We start from the raw sequence: 17,143 nt of genomic DNA on the forward strand, positions 1-17,143 counted from the left end.
TAAATAAACATCAAGCTGAGAATTAAAATGCCAGCTGCGGAGCCCACATGCTAAGAGGAGGCAGCTAAAAAACATGGACTAGATCCTAATGTAACCACTGCAATCATGCTGTTTTTAGTAATCTGGTAAAATACTCAAAATATGTTGATCAAGAAAAAACAACCGTGTTTGGAAGGCAGAGACAGGAGGATTGTGCAGGTTCAAAGCCAGCCCCGCTGGCTTAAGAGACCCTGTTTCCAAATTAAAAAAAAAAGTATTGGAGGTAGAAGGGCTTTCAAGAACCCCAGTACCACACACACACACACACACACACACACACACACACACACACACACACAATACATATATGTGTGTGTGTATATATTATATATATATATATAATAGTGATAATACTGAGGGCAGCTAAATGAATCAATCTCTTATTGCTGCAATTGGAATCTAAAATGTTGCCTGCTCTAAGGTGCACCGTTATTTTAAGTACTGCTGATTTTAAAAATATGCTGCCAATCAAGACCTAAAATGAATTTTGTTAAAAATATGTATGTGTATATTAAGACATTTAATAACACAATTACAAGTAAAAGAACCAAAATGTTCACTGTGGGTGCCCCTGGGGGATGTTTCTTGTCACTTCTTTAATAGTAACTATTACAAGGAAATATCTAGACTCATCTTGTTCATTTTAGTTTCATTTGCTTTTAAAGTCACCGAAGAAAGAAAAAACCATTAAAAAATGTTATCCAACTATCAGGCTGTGGTCATGGAGATTATAAGCGTTCGGCAATATTTGTTAATAAAAAGGAAGGAAAAGGGAAAGGCGAGCGGCTTTGGTCGCAGGGTGAGAGCTTGCTGCGCAGCTAGTGAGATTTGCCTCATTGTTTAAAATTGGCTTGCACAACAGTACAAAGTTAGCTACTGTGCAGGTAGCTCAGAGCAAACCACAAAAGACTTCTGCTTTTAGTCCAAAGGTTGCTCTGGCAAGCACACTCCTCTGCGCTATGGTGGTCAGCTCCCTCTGACTCCTGGTTGGGCTCTAAATCTTCTCTTCCCTGCAGGTCCCCAGTTTCTGGCGGGCAGCGCACCAGTATGGGATGGCTCTAATCTTCTCTAAGAGGCAATCACCTGGCATCCCCAAAGAAACAGGGACACAGGTTCAGGTCCATAGTACTGAACTTGGATAGCAATAACCTCTGTCTAGTCAGAGCTAGCTGAATTAAAAGGCAGGATGTAGGGATAGAGTGTGCTTTCTCTTTCAAGATTAGGAGTAAATGTCTACCAATGTCTGATAAACACAGCTTTAAATAAAAGAAGTGGGCGCTGAGAAACTCCAGACTAGTAGGGAGTGGAGAAATGAGGGGCAAAGGAAAGGAGTGTAGTAGCTTCTGGATCATCCGACTGGTTATACTTCGAAAAGCCAAGAACAACTAAGCCCTAAGCCCAAACCCTGTTTACTGGCCCCTTGCTAGCCTTCTGTTTGTGCTCTTGCTTCATAACGGCTTGTAAATACCACCACTGAAATTCTGGAGGGCAAACAGAAGGCAAGAAGAGACAGGCTGCGCGCGTTCTGGGCGATGAAGTATGAGTTCAAGTATTTGGATGGAGATGCGCCCAGAATCCTCCTCGTCAAGCATCGTCAACTCTGGCCCAAGGTCCTCTCCGGTTATTGAACATTGCTCTCACCTGGCAGATCTTTATCTCAGATCCAAATTGGTCTCTCTCACCCTCCCCCAAACTGAACAATGAAACCAAGAGAAAGAGGAAGCCTAAAATTAGGAACTACACACATATTGCTGGTACAATAACCAGACCGTCACTGGGCGCGGATGATGGCAGTGTGGGTAAAGAGAACAGCTGTATATTGTGTATCGATTTTCCCCAGTTATTGTTCACATCTGACAGGTGGCCTCAAATTGTAAGGACTTGTTCTTCTTAATGATATGCAGTTTCTTATGTCAGTGCATTGTACAAACCAGAAAAGGCCTGGCCACAGTCCATGCCTTAGTTACAGATCAATAAACTGCCTCTTCTCTCCCTCAGAGGGAAGTACAAACAGTAAATCTTATGTGGTACAATGGTGGCTTAGTTCTGCTAGCTAATAGGAAAAGCACTTCTTTGAAAGGATTTAGGAAAAAGATATCAATAGAGAAAATTAAGAATCTATCTTCTCTATTTATTTCAAGAGACTGAAGGGCCCTGGAGAACATTTTAGTAGTTCTTCAAGTAGAGCAAATAAACAAATGCTGCATGAATTGACCTCATACTTTATGAGCTGAAATGAAACAAATTATGAAAACAGCTCACTAGGGTTTTTTCTAAGAACACACCAAGGAAAACAAGGATTAGATGAAACTGAGATCTGATGTATTCTCTATGCTAGCACTGCTTAACAATCAAATGCCGTTATTGCCTACAACCATAGCCATGATGATAATGTGAATAGATCCCTTACAATGATAGTTATTGAAATCTAAAATGTCACCTACTCTAGGATGCACTATTATTTTAATTACTACCGGTGTGTGTGTGTGTGTGTGTGTGTGTGTGTGTGTGTGTGTGTTACTGGGGATGCAACTTAGGGCCACTCTACCTCTGAGGTACACCTCAGTCCTATGTTTTTATTCTTTATTTTGAAACAGGGTCTTGCTAAGTTGCAGAAGGCATCACTAAGTAGCTGAGGCTGACTGTGAACCTGTGATTCTCCTATCTCAGCACACTTGTATTAGTATTACAAGTGTGCGCCACCACTTAAATACTACTTAAATACTACTTAATACTTAATACTTAAATACTTACTTTTAAATACTTAAATACTTAAATACTACTGTTGTTTTTTTTTAATTATCACCAATAAAATGACCATCAAGCAACACTGCTCTGTAAACAACAACAACAAATTAGACAGCCTGGGTGTGGTGGTACACGCTTGGAATCCTAGTACTTGGGAGGCTGAGAAATGATAGCAGATTCCAGTCAGATTCAGCAACCTAGTCTAATTTAGCAACTTAGTAAGACCTTGTTTCAAAATAAAAAATAAAATAGCGTTTGTGATGTAGCTGGGAGGTAGAAAGCCCTGGGTTCGGCCTCAGGTACTGCCCTCCCCCTCCCCGCAATTAGAACAGGACTGAAGGTACAGATCAATGATTCAGCATGTGTGAAACCCTGGGGTCAATCAGCACACACACTAACGGATTATATGAGATGTAAGACACATTTTCAAGATGTTAAAATCTGGAAAATGTCCATCTTATAATCGATGAATTTATGTTACCCTCAAGGTACTTTTGATACACAGTTATTACCTTGTTTAAATCTCACAACAACCCTGCAAAGTACTAAAATCCCTTCTTCCATTTTACAAATGGGAAACCGAGGCACAGGAGGCTCGGAACTTGCCCGGGTCACACAGTGGTGTGAGAGAGTGACACTTAAAGCTGAGTCACGCAGCTTCAGACTTCAGGGTCCTGGGATTCAGAATGAGTGAGAGACTATTATTTTAACAAAAGAGAACTCACATGCACAACTAGGGACCTCCCTTTCAACAGTCACCGCAGGAATGCATATGCTTATTGCAAAGATGCTTTGCTTAAACCCTTTTAAGAGAAACAGTTATGTCTCAGAATTTTCTGTAATGTACTTTTCAAGCAATTATATTTGCAATGTTACTCCTGGGGACATGTCTAAGACATGTCACACATGACACACAGAGAGTATCTCTCAGGATTTGACCACCACTCTATTCCAGACTGCCTGTGGTATTAGCTTAGTTTTGAACCCTGTTCCTTAGATTTTATATGAATATTGACTTCTAAAAATCAAGTGATGCTGGGCCTAGTGACACATGCCTATAATCCTAATACTTGGTAGGTTGAGATAGGGGGTTCATAGGCTCGAAGACAGCCTCAGCAAGTAGTGAGACTCTCATTAACCTAGCGAGACCCTGTTTCCAAATAAATAAAATTAGTCCTGGGGTATAGCTTGGAGGTAGAATACCTCTGGGTTTAAGCCCCAGTACCACAAAGAAGTCAAGTGGTCAGAACCCCTTGACCACTGAAGGGAGATGGAAGGGTCTAAAGAGAACTGTAGGAGTTTGAAAAACTAAACAAAACAAAACAAAACAAAAACCTAGGGCAGTTGAAATAACAAACTTGTCATTCAAAATGACAATTATGAAAGAAAAAACAATTTTGATGCAACAGTTCTAGGATATTTTCATCATGTCATAGTATTTTTCTTCACTTAACAATACAATTAAGAAAGCAATATAATTAACTTTGCCCAAAATCTGGAAAAGCCAACATGCCAAAAAAAAAAAAATCAATATTGCAACCCTAATATAACCATTATTATAAGAGGAGGCAAGTTCTTTTCAATAGTTTATATGACCACATGGATATTTTAATTAATTGCCTTAATACATTTTAAAGCTCTATGACATCCTAGGATTTGCACTAGGCTCTGTTTGGTTTATATTCTAGAGGTATGAGAAACTAAGGCAGTGTACGAGGTAGGTTACTAAGGCATTGTGCCCTCCCCAGAGGTTCACACACAAGTGCTAGGGGCACATACAGACTTAGTTCAAGGAGAAAGTACCAGAAGAGCAGTGTTACACAGATCGGTTCCAAGCCATAAGATCTTACTTTGGTTTTATTTTGTCCAAAGCATGTAGGAGTGAGTGGCCAGAAAATCAAACTTCTAGTTAAAGACCAGATGGCTTACGTCTTAAAGAATTGAGTAAGTAGTTTCCAGGGCAAGAATGGTAGGAGGACATTCTAAGAAGAAGTACTAGCCCATAATAAGACAGGACATGAGAAAGTACTTAACAGATAGCTGCTGGGGCTGGAGAAAGGTTTGTTTATGAGGGCTTGGTCATGATGAAGAGAAATGCCCGAGACAAAGCTGACACGGGAAACTGGTTCTACAGAGGAACCCAAAGGAAGCAGATATTGAAAACAAAAAACAAGTTGAAAAACATGCACATATACAAACACACAAATACATTTGCCCTAATAAAAAATGCAGAGCTTTGGAGGATATAGGTCAGTGACAGAGCTCTTGCCTAGCATGCACAAGGCCCTGGGTTCCATGATCAGCATGGAAGCCGTGACGCAGAGTTCATTTAATTCTCCAGAAAGTCAGTCCTAGCCAGGCATGGTGGCACATGCCTGTAATTCCAGTACTTGGGAGGCTGAGACCTGAGAATTGCAGCAGACTCGAGGACAGCCTCAGGAACTTATGGAGAATCTTGAAAACCTAGTTAGATCCTATTTCAAAACAAACAAACAAACACACAAAAATTACAAAAATCCAGGTGTGTAATGTAGCTTGGAGGTAGAATTCCCCTAGGTTCAATCCCAGTACCAAGAAAAAAAATCTTTTAAGCAAACATTCAAAAACCTGTCTACTTTATTTTATATCAAGTATAATTTCCCACACATTCCTGTAGACTATGCAAAGACAGTTAACAACTTAATTAAAAGTAACAATTAAAAGCATATTAGAGTTCATCATCATATTGTCTTCCAGTGACTTCCAGTTCTGACTCCCACCACCGTGAGAGTGGGGTTAATGTTAACCAGTCCTTGGTTGTTTTGCAGCCCAAACCCTGTATGACCCAACCCCATTTGGCCTCTTCAAATATAGCAGAGAATTTTCTTGGTATCAGTGGGATAGAGATGAAGAGAATTCTCAATTATATATCAAAATCTGAATCAGAATCTTACCTGGATAATATTGGCTTTCATGTGTGCATGCATGTGTGTGTGTGTGTGTGTGTGTGTGCACGCACACGTGTGTGTTAGTTACTGAATATTTAACCCAGGTCAGGGACATTCTACTTAGGAGCTATACCTTCAGTCCTATATTTTTTAATTTGTTTGTTTTGAAACAGTTTCTCTCCAGGTTGCTGAGAGTCTTGTTAAGTTGCTAAGGCTCATCTTGAACCTGTGATCCCTCCATCTCAGCCTCCCAGTCCTGGGATTACAGGTACATGCCACCATGTCCGGCTTCGATTCATTTCTAATGTACAAAGAAGGCTGGAATGTGCCTATTAGGGAAATGTTATGCGGTGTTTATCCTAATAGCTATATTTGCAACCTTATTTATTGGGGTACCGTAGCTAAGAAGCTGGAGGAGACACTTTTATCACAGGAACAAACTGAAATGCAAACAATAAAGATATCGAAGAAGCAACAAAGAATAAATTTGTTCATTCGTTCACTCAACAAATGAACGTGCTCATTATGCGCCAGGCTCTGGTTCTGTCCCTTTGGCTACAGCAGTGAACAAATCAGATCCTTACCCACCCTCTCCTCAGACATAAGCTAACTAGAGATCTGTGCTTCGGGGCCCAAAGAAAATTTATGTTCATAGTTTGCTTCACAGGCCATCCTAAAAGCCAATTCCTCACTCATCTTTTCTGTCTTATTTGAAAAGAGTACCCAAACCAGGAAATATGCCCAAACTAGGAAACACAAAGGATACCAGTGGGACTCCAGATAATGGAGGGGAAATACCAGCAAAGTTTGAATGGAAAGATAGGAGAGGAGGAAGGCTGATCTTGATTAATGAGGGTCTACATCTGAACATGTGTAAAATTATGAATAAGACATGGTTAACTTGGACAACCATTGGTGGGAGGGGGGAAGAGAAAACGGGGGCGGGAGAGAGGGCACCGAATATAGTTTAAATGTATACTATTTATGTTCAATAAGAAAATTGTTTAAAAAAATAAAAAATAAAATAAAATAAAATAAAAGAGTACCCAGGATAAGATCTGCCTGCCTGTGTCTCACAGTGGTCACAAGTGTGTCCTGCTTCTCACAGACCTTCCATGTGCATCCACATGCACTCTGCATTATGAAATTATATCAGTGTCTTCCCAAGAGTGTGAGCAGGATAAAGCCAACTGGAAGGCTACAAATGCCTTCAGAGCCCCAGGCTGGCTCTGTTTCAGCTGGGTGGCTGGATCCAGACAGCTTCCCGGACACTTGCAAAATTTCTTTCCAGGAAATGGTCTATGATGAAAGTTTATCAGATCATGACAAAATAGGCTGAGAACCAGCTATTCCACTGGAAAGAAAGAAGAAAAAAGGAAAAGAGGACCAATAGATGGTCTTGAGAGAAGTACCTGAACAAAAAGAGAATTATTAAAGTTTCTTCTTCTTTTAGTTACCACATTTATGATTTTTGTAGACTTTAGAGGAAAATAATTTTATGGCTTGGTAGGGCATAATAAGATAGGTTTATGTACATATGGCCATATTAGTGAAGTCTTGCGTTTGCCAAACAAGATTTCCATTTTTGGGTGGTAGTTTAATATATCAGTACTTTTTTGCCTACTGAAAAATTAAAGAACAAGAATTCAACAGCACAGATAAAAGAGAATTATTGTAGTCTGAAATGTCTTTTGTTCATTTCCTACTTAAAATGTACAGTTCTCAATTACTGTTTTAACAGAAAGTTTATCTTTTAATTCCTCTGGGATTTGCTTTTTTTCCCCCTCTAAGACTACTTGTAAACAGACCAGTATTGTCATTGGGACTGTTGTCATGGAAATGGGGACTAATACTACATTCTTGGATTTTTAACTTAAAATAGCAGGTCTTAAAGTATCATCAAATTATAAAGTGTCTCCTAGCATAGGCATCTGACATCTTTTAAGTATATCTTTTTTTGTGTGTGTGTGTGGTACTGGGGTTCCTGGAAGCCCTTCTTCCTCCGGGCTACACTCCCAGACCAATTTTATATTTTTGAAACAGGGTCTCTTACACCAGCGCGGGTGGCTTCAAACCTGCGCGATCTCCCTGTCTCCGCCTCCCAAGCGCGGGGATTACAAGCGTGCACCACCATGCCCAGCTAAGTATATCTTTAAGTAGCAATTTGTATGGTCTTGGGAAAACACAAAGCCATGTAGGAAATTCCTCAGAACAGCAGTCTCTGTAGTATCTTCTGGAATTTTGAAGAAAGGCAAATTCGTGGACCATCTCAGACCAAATGAATCAGATTTCTGGAGGTGGGGGAGCAGCAATCTTTTGGGTAACCCTAATGTACACTGAGGGTTCTTAAAATTGCTGTCTTAAAAGATGTATTGACTGGAAATAATTGAGTTTCTAAGAACCAAGAATATTCTGATTTTACGAAAATGATACCCAGTGATTTAGAAAACATCCTTCAGAAAGCCTGACTTTGTTTTATCCACTCACTAAAAATATATTGATTGAACATGCAGCCTGAAGCAGACAGTATTGGGCACTGCAGTGGTAAGCAAACAGATTTATAAGCCTTGAGAGTGATATTATCAAGAAAAAGCACACTGGATATTCCAAGTTATTCAGATGTCTCTGTAGAGGATTATCCCTTGAAGATGCAACTAGCCCTTCCATTTAACTTTTTTAAAAAAATGTTGTTTTTTTTTTTTTTTTACTGTTTATAGCAGAAAGGCTCAGCCATGCTAGAGAGGAATTTCCCACATTGCCTTGTGTTTTCCCAAGACCATACAAATTACTACTTATTTAATATAAAAGAGGTCAAATGCCTGTGCTAAGAGGCGCTTTATAATTTGCTGTCCAACAAAAGTCCTCACAATGTAAATTGTGTTACCAGTGCAGCATATGCTTTTCTACTGAAAATGGTTCTGGGGAAAGTTGTAACCAGAGACTGAATCCAAAGATTGTAAAAGGCAGAACTAAATCAAAACCCAATGAGATATCACTTCACACATATTAGAATGGTCACATCAAAAAACAGAAAACAAGCTGGGCGTGGTGGCACACGCTTGTAATCCCAGCATTTGAGAGGCTGAGACAGGAAGATCCGGGTTCAGCTACTTAGTGAGGCTCTTTGCAACTCAGTGAGACCCTGTTCCAAAATAAAAAATAAGATCAGGGGCATAGGTTGGAGGTAGAATGCCTCTGGGTTCCATCCCCAGTACCGCAAAAAAAAAAAAAAATCCAGAAAATAGCATGTGTTGGTAATGTGGAGAAACTAAAACACTAGTTTGTACACTGCTCTTGGGATTAAAGTGTAGTTACGTTAAAGTGGAAAGCAGTCTAAGACTTCCTCAAGGAATTAGAAATAGGGGAAGTGGGGTCTCCATTCCTGAGCATATATCCAAAAGAGCTGAAGCAGGAATTGAAGCATTCCTAGTTTCATCATATTCATTATAGAGTTACTCACAGTAGCAGACATGAAGATGCAACCTAAACGTCCACTTATGGATGAGTAAAGACTATGGTCTATGCACACAATGGAATAGAACTGAGCCTTCAAAAGAAAAATCCTATCACATAGGTGTGATACATATGTGGATAAACAGTGTATGTTTGCTAAGCGATATGTGCTACAATATGAAAAAACATTGAAGGCATTATGCAAAGTAAAATAAAGTAAATGGCCAGATACTGCAGCAATCCATTCACAAGAAGTATCTGAAATAATCAAGCTCATGGAAATAGAAAATAAAACGGTAGTGCCAGCAGCTGGAGCAAGGGAAAACCAAAATTTAGTGAGTACAGAGTTTCATGATGAAAACTGGATAGTGAAGACAGGGAAGATTCTAGAGATCTGCTATACAGCAATGTGCATAGAGTTAACAATAAAGCACTCAGTGTGGAGCTTCCTCAGAAAGCTGGGAATGGATCCACCGTATGGTCCAGCTAAAGCACTCCTTGGTATCTTTCCAAAGGAACCGAAATCAGAAAATCATAGTAATATATGCATACCCATGTTTAAAGCAGCACGATTCACAATAGCCAAATATGGAGCCAACCTAGGTACCCGTTAACAGATGAATGGATTATAAAAGTATGGGATATACACACAACGGAATTCTACTCAGCAATCAATGAAGATCAGATTGTCGTTTGCAGGAAAATGAAAGGATCTGGAGAACGTTAAGTGAGATTGGCCAGCCACAGAAACTGAAGGGTCATGTGTTTTCTCCCAGATGTGGAAACTAGGGGGTGATCTGGATACCAGAGGGACTGCAGATAATGGAGGAGAAACTCCAGTGGAGCCAGGGAGGTGGTCTAGGGGAAAGGGGCGAGGAGAGGGAGGGTCAGTGAAGGAATCACTTGCATCTACATTATGTGTTTATGTGAAAATACCAATGTCAATCTCGGGACCCTGTATGGGGATGGAGGGAGGGAGAGGGAGCCAGAGGAAAGCCACCAGGTGCAGTGTGCACGTGTGTCACCACCACTGTAAACCACAGTACGATGTTAGACTATAATGCACTGATATGAGTATTCAAAAAAGAGAGTAAAAAAAGGAGTAAGCATAAGAAACACATTAAGAAAGGGCAGTCTTGTATCCACTGACCCCAGCCACTTTCAAGGTTAAGCTGCCCTCCACAAGCCACACGTAGTTCAGCAGGTCCTGTATTTTGCTTTCCTTCAGTTGAGATAAATCTCACTTAACAGATGAATGGATTACAAAACTGTGGTATACACACACAAAGGAATTTTACACAAAACTATGTCATTTGCAGGACAATGGAGGGAACTAGAGAATACTTGGCTGAGATCAGCCAATCTCAGAAGTGAATAGTTGTATGTTTTCTCTCATACGCGGAAGATAGAGAGAAAGTAGGTAACCAAGGAGACCTCAGATAAAGGAGGACTCTTACTGAGTGATAGGCTTCTAGGGGCTGAGCGGGCCAAGGGTCAAAGCACGAGAAGATGCACAAGCCCTGGCTTAGAGTGCTGCGTGGATTCTACTATCCCATGGGTGGTTTGTAAACGCAAGAAGCTTCACAAGGGTTTAACCAATAGCAATAGATTTTCTCCAAATCTGATAATACATACCCAGGACTCTTGCCAGAGATTCAGATTCTCTGACTCTGGTATGGGGTCGGAACTGATCATTTTAACACACATCTCCAAGTGGTTCTAGCTATCTGAGAGGCTTGAAAACCCTTCTATCAGCCGGATATGGCGGTACGTGTCTATAATCCCAGCACTTGGGAGGCTGACACAGGAGGATAATAGGTTTGAGGACAGCCTTGGCAACTTAGTGAGACTCTCTGCAACTTAAGTGAAAGCTATTTCCAAATTTAAAAAAAATAGGGCTGGGGGTATAATTCAGAGGTAGAATGCCCATGTGTCAATCCCTGATCCTACGGAGAGAGAGAGAGAGAGAGAGAGAGAGAGAGAGAGAGAGAGAGAGAGAGAGAGAGAGACAGAGACAGAGACAGACAGAGACAGTATGGTAACACTATGTAGCCCAGACCCCCAGGGTTCACATTTTCAGCTGGACTTGGCATTGAGCCACTTTGGGGACTCTGGGAAAGTTACTTAAATCCTTAGGGCCTCGGATTCTTCCTGGCTAGACTGTACAAGCCCTGACGACACTCCCAGGCCTGACAGCTCATCATTGTGTTCTAAGTCCTGGGCCCCGGGCAAATGCAAAGCTCCCTTGGGATATTGTTGCCTAACAAAGCCACACTATCTGAGATGCTGAGCATGGGTCAGCAGGACACAGGTCCTGTCTCCCAGGCCCCAAGTCCTCCCGGAAACTCCTCTAACACCAAGGGAACTAGACAGAAAAGACCCGTCATCGATGCCAGGGACACTCAGCTCCCAGAGCGGTTGCTTTTTCATATCCTTTCCAAATGAAGTTTTCCATTTCCTCTCCATATAATACTGCTAGATATTCAAAAGTAAGAAAAAGCTTAATAGAGAAAATTAAAACAATGAGCTACAATTCTCCTAATAGCAACATTTGGGGGTAGGGTAGCTGAGTGGTAGAACGCTTGCCTGGCATGTGTGAAGCCCTGAGTTCCTTCTCTAGCAACACAAAAAAATGCATAATTTTCCAAGTCTTCCCTGTGCTTATATGAGTGCATTTGTTTCCAAATATGTTACTTTATAACTTTAATATTATAATATAGCCATCTTTCTAAGGCAATAACTATTTCTAATTTTATTTTTTTAAATTTTTGGTGGTACTGGGGGTGGAACCCAGGGGCTTTTCTACCTCCGGGCTATACTCCCAGACCTATTTTATACTTTATTTGGAAACAGGGTCTCACTAAGTTGCTGAGAGCCTCACTAAGTAGCTGAGGCTGGCTTCGAAGCTGTGCGATCCTTCTGTCTCAGCCTCCCAAGTGCGGGGATTACATGCGTGTGCCACCACGCCCAGCCTTAACTATTTCTATTTTTAAAGGGCACAGAGTCTTCTCTTTCACATTTATTCTACATTTATTTATTTGTTTATTTGTATTGTGGTACTGGGGATTAAACCCAGGGGCATTCTACCTCCAAGCTATACCCCCAGCCCTATTTTTTTTTCTTTATTTTGAAACAGGGTCTCGCTAATTTGCAGAGGACCTCACTAGGTAGCTGAGGCTGGCTGCAAACCTGCTTATTCCTGTTGCAGTCTCCAAAGTACTGAGATTGCAAGTGCACCCCACCATGCCCAGCTTCCTTATTTTATTTGACCTTCCTTTATGATTGATTATTTAGATCATTACTAATGTTTTCACACCGTAATACTTTGATGAATACATTTTTATATATAGCTTTGTGTACTTGTCCAGTAATCTCCTATGAGAAAATTCCAAGAAGTGCAAGATGAAAATATGGAGCCTATATACATCGTACATCATACAATGTGTTACCATGTCAAGTTGTCCTGCAGAAATGGGGCGTCAGTCTCTGTCCCCACCAAAACCTCATGGAAGGGACAATGAAACTGGATTCCATTTCTAAATGTACTGCTTTGAATACAGTACACATATCCTCAAATTGACAGAAGAAAAACTTCTCCATACACAATGAATGTGATTTTTATTAGGCTTAGATTTAATAGAACAATTTTAGCTGTTCAACATGACATTGTATGTCTATTCTTCATTCTTGGTTCACAGTAATATGTACATACATACATACATGCATTTCTAATCAATAATAAGAATGCTGTATATAATGACAAATTTATAGAAAATTTAAAATTTTCTCAACCACAAGTTTAAGAACCAAAAATCCTCAACTTACGTAGACTGTATCATTGCTTACTGTTATATAGGACCTGATGTGTAACGATTAGAACAGAGATGTGAATAAATTCTAAACTTTTGTCCTAAGACTGAAGAATTTATGTTAAAAACATACTTAGTTAAAAACATAGTTGGACTCAAGGTACTTTCTGGAATTAGCACTTTTCTACCCTCTTAATAGATGTATGTAATATATTAGACTACCCCCCACCCCAGTGAACAGGTGCTTAGGGAAAATACTGCCAAACTACGGAAGAAAGTTCTAGCAATTGCTGCCACCACCACGAGGTCAGATTTCTTAAATTAGAATCATGAAAGCAGAGATTAATACAGCCAAATATAGACTATATAAAAAGGAAGTTTAGAAAATGCCAAGCTACAAAACAAGACTTCTTTAAAGGAAGAGAATAAATAACATAGGGAAAATAGAAAATGTATGCATATTAACACACACAAGCTTACTCTGGAGGTGGCCCTAAAGAAATAAAATCTCAGTCTTAAAGACTTAGGTATTATATACAGTTGTGCTCGATGATAAAGTTCTGAGCCGTAAGCTTCTACCATCGAAAACCAAATCATTCCTTCTGCAGGAGAGGGGCATTTTGTAAACAAAACAAAATAAAACAAAAAAACAAAACAACAACAACAACAACAAGAAAAAGAGATTAAATGGCCAGAGCGAAGTTACACAAATCAGTCAGTGGTGACCCTATTGCTTAAAGGAGAGGTGGAAAGAGAGGATGTCACATAGTGTTGTTTCTGAGGGCAGCAGAAAGAGGGAATGAAACTCTGTTCTCTGCCTTTTTACTTCCTTAGTGGGCTGTCTCGCCCCTCCTCTTCAGTCCTCTCCTCAACCCTTTGACAGATGAAAGGAGCCAGTCACTGGAATTCCTATGCCAGTTCTTATCTTGAAGAGGAATGCTGGGCCTCGGCTGGGGGTACCTTAAGATTTTTTAAGGGCCTGGGAACAATATCGAAGCCCTTATTGTCTGGGCACTCCCCCTGCACCAGAGCACAGAGCACAGTTACTCCTGACAGTCAGGGGTACTACTGTGCTACTCCATCCTGCAGTGGTACAAGAGTGACATCCGCAGTCAGAGCCAGCCCAGGCACACATTTCCTGACAAACTGCTACTCAAGTCCTGTGGCGCGGGGTGGGCGAGGGGTCCGAGAGCACCAGCGCCCCCGAGATGCGGTGGGAAAGCAGAATCTTAGGTCTCCATCCCAGAACTATGGAGTCGGAGCCTGCATTCCAATAAAGAGCACCCTATCAAAAGGCAAGAAGGGCTGCCTTTAACAGGGACCTTTACACTGCTTTTCCCTTGCTGGAAAGTAAAATGGGGATAGCACTAAAAATGTCCCATTTCATTGATTTTTCTTTATTCACGTTTCTTTGGGGCTTCCAAGCACAGAAACCACCCCCTAAACTCCAATATAGCTGTCAGCAGAGAAAGGCTGAGTTATGGATTTAATGTTAACCAAGCATAACTTGCTTTGAACTTTTCCCAAACTGCCCTGCAATGAAAAAGCTGGGAGTGCATATAACAAAGCAGCACAGTATCCATTTGTCCTTTATTTCATTAGACTAGGGATTGCAAGCGGACACACAAAACGGCGCTTTCTCCTTTGCTATGTAGACTGCAAGGCTGCAGAATTTTCTCCCTTTAAGCATTTGGACCTCTTCTGTTCTGCTCTCTCATTCTAAAAGGCAGGGGACGCCGGGCGTGGTGGCGCACACTTGTAATCCCCGTGCTTGGGAGGCAGAGACAGGAGGATCGCGCAGGTTCGAAGCCAGCTGCACATGCTGGCTTAGGAGACCGTTTCCAAATAAAAATGTAAAAATAGGTCTGGGAGTGTAGCCCAGAGGTAGAAGGGCTTCCAGGAACCCCAGTACCACCAAAAAAAAATAATAATAATAATAATAAAAATAAAATAAAATAAAATAAAAGGCAGGGGACATGCAGAGATGCTACAATATGGGCCAGCCCTGCTCCTCCAAATGCAGCCCCTCCGTCCCCTGTGCTCCTACCAGGGGACTGAACAGGTAGGAAGAAGGAAATAGAACTCTTCTACATCCTGGCTTGGTTGGCTGACATGGGTGAATGATGGTCAAAAATAGGATCAATACTATCTTAATGCACACGCTCACACTGAACGAAAGGCTTGATGGGCTTTCGGAAGGCATGTCAGTCTTCAAGTTCCAGCAAGCTGTGCCAGAGTGAAAGCTGTTGAAAGTGTGAAAGCTACTATTCTGTGCCAGGGTGAACATGCAGGTGTTGTAGTCTTAGGAGTTCATTAGGAAACCTGCTGAGGTGTGCAGCCATAATCAGACACTACCAACTTCAAGCTGTAAGCTACATTCTGGGTTATTACTGGAACGAATCCACACTTTGTAAGTCAGGTCAGTGGCTTAGGCCAGTTATCACAAATCTTTACAAGTCCAGTAATTTGCTGGCCATTCATTTAATTTTCTTCTATGTCTTGAGCCAGGTGAGCAGATAACTTAAGGTCCAAATTGGGATGCTTTATGAAAGTACTAAAATGCAAAATAAATGGGATGCTGGCATAACAGGCACAAACAAGGACTGTCCCAGACAAATGGAGACATATAATTTCCTCACCTTTAAATAATAATTTCTTTACAATGGAGGAGAGGCCCGGGAATGGCAATACATGCCTGTATGTGGGAGGCTGAGACTGGAGGATTGCGGGTTCAAGGCCAGTCTTGGCAACACAGAGAGACCCTGTTTCAAAATAAAAATAAAAAATAAGCTGGTCATGGTGGCACATGCTTTTAATCCTGGTACTCAAAAGGCTGAGGCAGGAGGATCTGGGTTGTGGCCAGCGGAAACTTAGTGAGGCCCTCTGCAACTCTGTAAGACACTGTTTCAAAATAAAGAATAAATAAAATTGGGGGTAGCTCAGAGGTAGAATGTTCCTGGGTTCAATCCCCAGCACCCCCCAAAACACACACTAAAATAAATAGGGCTGAGGGTATAGCTCAGAGGTTTGAGTACCCCTTGGTTCTATCCCTAGTAACACACACACACACACACACACACACACACACACACACACACAAAAGGAGGAAGATGGTAAATACAGACCAATTATAAAACAGGCATCTTCCATGTATCCCTATGCTGTTAGACTCAACACACTGTTACTAATGAGATACAGTAAAAGCACACCCTGGTGCTTCAGGCTGTCAATAATGTGTGATAGTAAACAAAGCCATGCTCCCGGTGCCACCGCCACTTAGCATAAATGCCAACAAAATGATTTCTGCAATGGGAGGCTCCTCGGCACAGTCTCAAACTCTCCTGGGAACTGCATTCCACCGAGGTACACTGTGCTTCCCGCCTTCCTTTAACCAAAAGAGCCTTGGAGATTATCTACTGGGCTCCAGGACAGAATGCTCCCAGCTTCTATTTTAAACCAAGGACCACAACAGACATGTCTCCAGCTGTAGGATTTTTTCCGTTTTCACGAGTATCTTCTGAGCTAACCTTCGAAGCAGCTTTGTGAAATCCTTTCTCCCTGAAACAGATTAAGGAAATAGAAGCCTGGAGAAGGGAGCTCCACCTGACTCCTGACCCCAGGACACCACTGATCTCCCTGTACTTTTAATCCTGTTGTACGGCTCTTCCCAATGAGATGGAGCTCACAGCCTAGGCTAGCCAGTGTTCAAAAGGGGTGTGTGTGTGTGTGTGTGTGTGTGTGTGTGTGTGTGAGAGAGAGAGAGAGAGAGAGAGAGAGAGAGAGAGAGAGAGAGAGAGATACTGAGAATTACACCCAGGGATGGTCTGCCTCTGCCTCTGATCTATACCTCCCCAACACACACACACACACACACACACACACACACACACACACACACACACACACACCGGGTATTTTACCTCTGAGCTATACTCTCAGCACTATTTTATTTTGAAACATGGTCTCACTAAGTGCTAAGAACCTCCTTAAATTGCTGAGGCTGGCTTCAAATCTGTAATCCTCCTATTTTAGTCTCACAAGTACTGGGATTACAGGCATGCATCACCATACCTGGCATTTAAAAAAAAAAAATCTGAAACAGGTGTTAATAAGTTGCTAAGGCTGCCCTCAAACCTGCATTCCTCCTTTCTCAAATCTGTGATCCTC

Source organism: Muscardinus avellanarius (assembly GCF_963383645.1).
Source record: "Muscardinus avellanarius genome assembly, chromosome: 13".
NCBI classification, from domain to species: domain Eukaryota; kingdom Metazoa; phylum Chordata; class Mammalia; order Rodentia; family Gliridae; genus Muscardinus; species Muscardinus avellanarius.